Here is a 7,062-nt window from a genome sequence, read left to right as displayed (position 1 = left end):
TGGATCATCTGTCCATCGTATAAAGCCCCGCCTGACAATTTGATTGGTCCTACTAGCTCTTGTTCATGCATATTGCTCCACACCAGATCCAATCCAGAACGAACTCCCCAACCTTAAATGTTGTGGGCGGGGCTACGGGATGCATCCAACGGCATTCAAGCTAGATGTGTTCCAATTTGATTCATTCAATAAATTGCTGTTTTTCTTTATTTTGTATTATTTCTTAAATTCACCAGCCATTTTCATATTATACCAACATTTGCAGAACCCCGAGCCTTTTTTGTAAGGTTACCAGCAAAACTCAGCCCAAAGTAGTTGTATTCTCCCCAAAATAAGTTTCCTTTTTATTTTTAAAGAATTATACCCCCAAAAATGTTTTTAAACTTTAATTTACATTTTTCATTGTCTCTTGCAATTTCATTGAAACATACAAAAGACATTGCAACTTTTATAGAATTTTTCAGAAAAGCTCCTGCAACAGCAGGCATTTATGGGGTGCAATAATCTCAATAAAAGGCCGCAAATCCTGGAGGGACTACCTGTTAACAGGATGCTGTCAACAGGATTCAATATTCTGCTGCCACATACCGTCAACAGTTATAAAATGCAGCCCCATTAAATCCCTTGCCTGCCGTTGTCACGATAAAACCTTTTAACTAGCAGAAAGGACGTCAAATGGAACCAACATCTGTAGGACCAAAATGAACGCTAATCTCAACTAGTTGCTTAGTAACAATTTAGGAGTTCCTCAAAGTGCTCCTTCCACCGCTATATTACCTCCTCAGTTGAGGTCAACAACGTCCCATCCTTACTGTATATAGCTTGGACTATTCCCCGCTTCCCTCTCCTGAGGTGGTGAAACACCTTGGTGCCAACCAAAAGTCCTACCCCATGTTTTCTCCGAACTTCTCCCACACCCGCTGCCTAGCCTCTATCACGGCAAGGCTGCAGCACTTCGGGCCCGTCGGTACCTTGCGACTGCCTCCGGAGTCCTCTGGAATAATATTTCCCAGAAAGACTCCTTCAGTCAAACAGCTTCCCTGACCACCGGTGTTCACCTGGGTGTTTGTGGGTTACTGCCCCTTGAGGCACCTAAGACCCTTAAACCACAGCTCCCCGCCACAGCTTCAGTAATGGAAACTTTGAACATTCTCCACTCAATGTTCAATGCCCCCAGCCTCCACAGTGGATGCATGAAAAGCCCCTGCCAGAGGTTCCAAATTTACCCGCACTACCTGTTTGGGCTTACCAGGTCTGTCCAGAGTCCTCCCCCATCCCCTGACCCAACTTGCCACCAGATGGTGATCAGTTGACAGCTCCGCCCCTCTCTTCACCAGAGTGTCCAAAACATACGGCCTCAGATCAGATTATAAAATCGATCTTTGGTCTAGGGTGCTCTGTTACCAAGACTTATGAGCATCCCTATGTTCGAACATGGTGTTTGTTATGGACAATCCATGACTAGCACAGAAGTCTAACAACAGAAAACTATTCTGGTTCAGATAGGGGAGGTAGTTTCTCCCAATTACTCCTCTACAAGTATCTCCATCATTGCCCACGTGTGCGTTGAAGTCCCCCAGCAGAACTATGGAGTCCCCTATTGGAGCCCCATACAGGACTCCATTCAAGGTCTCCAAGAAGGCCGAATACGCCGAATTCTGGTTTGGTGCATATGCACAAACAACAGTCAGAGTTTTCCCCCCCATCACCCGCAGGCGTGGGGAGGCGACCCTGTTGTCCACCGGGGTAAACTTCATTGCAGCGGCGCTCAGCCGGGGGCTTGCGAGTATCCCCACACCTGCCCGGCGCCTCACACCCTGGGCAACTCCGAAGTAGGACAGAGTCCAATACCTATCCAGGAGTATGGTTCCAGAACTGAGACTGAGTGTAGAGCTAAACCCCACCCGATCTTGTTTTCAGTGTCTCCACCAACTGAGGGTCGCCCCAGACAGGACCTGTGACATCACTGTTGCCTGCACTGTCCTACATAATTATACCTGTCTGAGGAAGAAAAGGGATTTTACACTGGGACCAGAGACTGAGTGGGACAATGCAGCTACAGTTGGTTTCAAAATAATATCAGTCCAACATCACTATCTTCATGAATCATGTACATACTCACAAGGGAAAACAGCCCACTGGAAAAGGTTAAAAACGTTCCGACAGAAACACACACAGCAGCAAACAAAAGGATCTGACAAGAGACAAAGAAAGCACACAGGTTAAATACATGAGGTAACGAGCAAATGAGGAACAGATGATACACCAGGTGAATCACATCTGGGCTGGGATGACAATCACAAAGGCAGGAAACACAAGGCAGGTGGCAAAACTGGAGAGAAAAAGCACAGAAAACCAGACTATCAAAATAAAAGAGCAAATGCAGAAAAAGAAGCAGGAACAAAACTGAAACCATAACACATTCTGTGTAATTGAATCGATAATTGAAAGTGTCTTGTTCAAAATAATAGCATGTTATGTTCAATTAGTGGGGTTATTTATTGTTTGAAGAAACATGTGTCAGTTATGGTCCATATTTAAGGAAGAAGGAAGCAAATGTTGTGGAGGCTGATTATAGTGCATTTTACATTAAAATACTCTTGACATTGTTCTGAAGAACAGCAGACTTTGATTAAAAAGTTGATTGGAGAGGAGAAAACATATAAGGAAGTGCAGAAAATTATAGGCTGCTCACCCAAAATTATTTAAAATGCCTTGAAATGGCCTCCAAAGCCTGAACGACAAAAAACGGTCAACAACCATTCTAATGAATGGAAGAAAAGCCAAAATGGATCAGCTCCAGGAAAACCAAAGAAGACGTAAAGGTATCTGTTAGTACTGTTACGATTAGAAGAAGGCTATCTGAAGAAAATCTATCAGCTAGAAGCCTCCCCATGCAGTGAATTCAAGCCACAGAACACTGTGAAGACAGTAAACCATGGTGTTGCTAAAATCATGTTATGAGGATGTGTCTCATCCTGTGGTGTTGGGCCTATTTATCACATACCAGGGATTTCAATACACGAAAATACTTGAAGAGGTCATGTTGCCTTATGCTGAAGAGGAAATGCCTTTGAAATGGGTCTTTCAACAAGACAATAACCCAAAACACACCAGTAAGCGAGCAGAGTCTTGGTTCCAGATGAACAAGATTGATGTTATGGAGTGGCCAGCCCAATCCCCGGCCCTTAATCCCATAGACCACTAGAACTTAATCCCATAGAACACTTCTGGGGTGACATCAGAAATGCTGTTTCTAAGGCAAAACCCAATAATGCAGAGGAATTGTGGAATGTAGTTCAATAGTCCTGGGCTGGAATACCTGTTCACAGGTGCTAGAAGTTGGTCGACTCCATGCAACACAGATGTGAAGCAGTTCTCAGAAATAATGTTTATGCAAATAAGTATTATTGCAGTGGTCTGAGGAAAGCAAACCCTTGAGACATTTTTTCAGTTCATACAGTAAATGTTTGAGTTTGTTAAGAAAAATGCAAATATTGCCTTGAACAGGCTAATATTACTTTTTCTTCACTTTCTGTAAAGGTAGAACACAACCTTGATCAATTTTGGTCATTTTTTGATTTGGAATTAAATTTGCAGTGTTCCAAGTGCTTTGATATTATGGAAGTAAAAGCTATTCTAAGGATTTTGAGCATTATTCAATTTTTTAAACACACTTCTATTATTCTGAACACAATTTATATTCCCAGATGACAATGGCAGACTGATCAGAGACCAATACATTAATCATTTCAGATGGCCAGTTTCATTGTCTTGTCCTTCTCTCAGGAGTTTGTGTTACTCCTAAAGTAGGCCTAGTGTTGTATTATTATTATCAGATATTATAGTAGCTTACTTTGGTTTCATCTCACATTTTGTCTCACTTCACTGAACCTTTGACTACATAGTGTAGTGTAGTGTACATTCATCACACAGGGAACGCCACAATGCTGCTTAAGCTTTTTATTTTAGTGCTGTCACTTGTCAGCTTGGAGCTGTGGATAGAGAAAGACAAATATTATGAATACATTGTTTTACAGATATGTGTAGATTGTTGATTGAAGTCACTTACTTATTGTTCTAGTTTCTTAATCTCCAGATCCAGTTTCCTCAGTGTTTTCTATACCAAGGTCCATATCCTGGAGACTCCTTTTACTGACAGCAATCTGTGCAACTGCCAGCTCGATTTGTTTTTTTCAGATGTTGCGTGTACAGACATATGACAGTCAAGAATTGTGCATAATTTAGACTTCCTTTGGCCCATACTTACTTCGTTGCCAGGCTGTCTGTCAGGCTATACTGCGTCTGTATCCTGTTTCTAATCACTTCTATTACGAGTGCTATATAACTGGCTTTTATTGTGTTAATTGTTGCGTGGTTTGTGTTGTATATTCTTATATTCACATGTCTTCCTGCTGCATACAAATTGGTCTTCTGGAACAAAGAATAAACTGAACTGACTTCCCATCCATTATGGGCCAAATATGCATTTCATAAGATTTACATGATACCTCAAGCCTACTGGAATTCATTGACACAGTCTCCTCATCATCAGCCCTTTCCCCACTGCAGAAGATCCTCCCCCCTGCCATAGTGAATAGAATTTTGTATTGACAGGATGTGCCAAGCCATGTGCTTTCAATGAATAATACTGGATGTTTTTCTGATGGCAGGAGAATGACTGTGGCAAGGCAAATCAAGGTCAGACAGTCCACTATGTCCGTATAAATGGCTGATTGTGTTTGATATGCAGTGCTGGAAAAGGTACTTTGTCCCCCCCCCCACTGTAAGACAAATGAGCCTTCTTCTTAACTGCTTGTCAGTTTAGATGAAATATGTGAGCAGGCATCTTGGAAGTAATTTCTACATACCATTTGCAAACTATTAAGGCACTTACCAGCCTGTAAAATATTTTTATATTTTATTTTGTTGTCAGGATCTTTTTTGTCTAGTCATATGAACATTAATTGTAGAAATATATTTAGAATTTGACACACCTTATAGAGATTTGTGCATATGGTTATAAAACATATTCTTGCATTGTGAATAAAGGTTTGAAATTATGCCGAGTCCTAAGGGTACATTTCCTGAGGAACATAAAATCCCTCTGCTTTTAAGGCAAAGTAGGCTAAATAATAATACATTTTATTGATGTAGTGCCTTACAGGTGAGGCTAATCAAAGACTCTTTACAGTAAAACCAGCCCATTTAGCACATAATGCATAAAACACCGTACATAATACAGCGAAAAAACCAACACATAAAATAAAACAAGCATGTTAAAAGCAATTAAAACACAGTGTACTTTTCTTAGTAAGTAGATATTTTTAAATCCTTATGCATTCAGTCGGTCCGGGATTGTCTGCCAGGCATTTTCTCTCTGTTTAATAACAGCCTCCTTGTTTCCTTTTTTGCATATTATATGCTTCACCTCGTCAGGAGGTTCCATAATTAGCTGCCGTTCAGCAGGTGAAACACATGCCGCATGCATCTTTTCCATTTCTGCATCAGTAAAGCTGTGATTGATACAGTGGTCTTTTTAAGAAAGCCCTGAATGTGCACTTATCCCAACTATGTACACCTGGCTGGACGTAGCCTCACTTTCTCATCCTGGCTCGGCAAACGTGCCACCGATGAGCCCCAATGAGCTGATCACAATAAATCAAGCTGCACTTTTTTACTTATCCTGGATATCTTTGTTCTACTTTCGTGCAACAGGCCCCAGTTCTCCTAGCAACCAGGTTTTGTTTGTTTTTGTGAGTTTGTTTTATCCTCCATGTGAGCGCTTTTCTTTATTTGAACTATTTGCCAAAAAAGGTTTTTTACGAGTCGTGCATTTGAGTCCACCGGTGTCGTGTCTTAGGTCGTTACACACATTTTCTGCTGCCCCCAAGTTATGGAGTAAGAACACTATCAAAAAGATGTATGCGTAACTTTATGTATTCATATTCATATATTTACATTCATATTCGTATTTTTATACATTTGTGCGTAAATTACATAGGCATGCAAAATTAGGTTTTCATACATATGTTTTTTTATGTGAGTGTGACTCTAAAAGCTATCACTGTAAACATTCATGAGTACAACTCTGATTTCTACGACTACGAATTCTTGAGTGTGAACACAAATTCAAGTTTACGGGTACGAGTAAAAAAACTGTTGAAATGACGTCACTGCAGTCCCAGGCCAGGTTAATCGAACCTCGATTACATTTAATGCGCATGCGTCACAGGTGAAACATGGCTAACCGACCGGAGGCTTCCAGCCTAGTATCCCAGGTAAAGGAAAACGCTTTTATTCAACATTTTTCATACGGTTTTACTACTGTGATGGAACTTTATAATGATATACATTTCTGCAACTCATAGACGTTATTGCTTCAGCTTGCAACCGAACGATATGTACTTGCTGTTAACTCTAGCTAGCTAGCGCTATACGTTAGCTAGTGCTTTAAGTTAGCTAGTGCTATACGTTAGCTAGCGCGGATGAAGTGCTCTGTGTGAAAGTTAGTGCTGTTAGAACTCCTGTTTCGCCGATTGAATTGCAGGATATGCAATAACGATACCTGAAATACACTTCACTGCTTATCATGTTGAACAGAGCAGATATGAGAGCGGTAACTTACGCCCAACGTACTTAAGATGTAACGTTTTAATGTCTATTTAGCCTAATGTAATACTATAATGTTGAATTAGTACGGATAAGTTATGTATCATGTATTGCAGCTAATATGTATTTTGGCGTTTACAGGGACCACTGGCTACTCAGTTACTGCAGCTTTTGGAGTCAAGGATCACTGACATATTAAGTCAACCTTACTTTAATTTGGACTACTTCCAGTTCCTTATAAATCAGGATGCCTTTATTTTCACATCTGCATCTACCATTTTAAACATCCCAGCGGAAATTGTGGAGTGTCTTTTATTCCTCCAAAGACTGATCCACGCAGCTTTTTCCCAAGAAAGTACCTGTGTTTTTATTAGGAGTACGTGGCCGACCAAGATTTAGTTTTTCTGAGGAGCTGCTGTCCCAGCTTATTGACATGCCCTTACCATTGTC

This window comes from Etheostoma cragini, chromosome 22 (assembly GCF_013103735.1).
Source record: "Etheostoma cragini isolate CJK2018 chromosome 22, CSU_Ecrag_1.0, whole genome shotgun sequence".
Classification (NCBI taxonomy): domain Eukaryota; kingdom Metazoa; phylum Chordata; class Actinopteri; order Perciformes; family Percidae; genus Etheostoma; species Etheostoma cragini.
Note: the sequence above shows the minus strand (reverse complement) of the source record.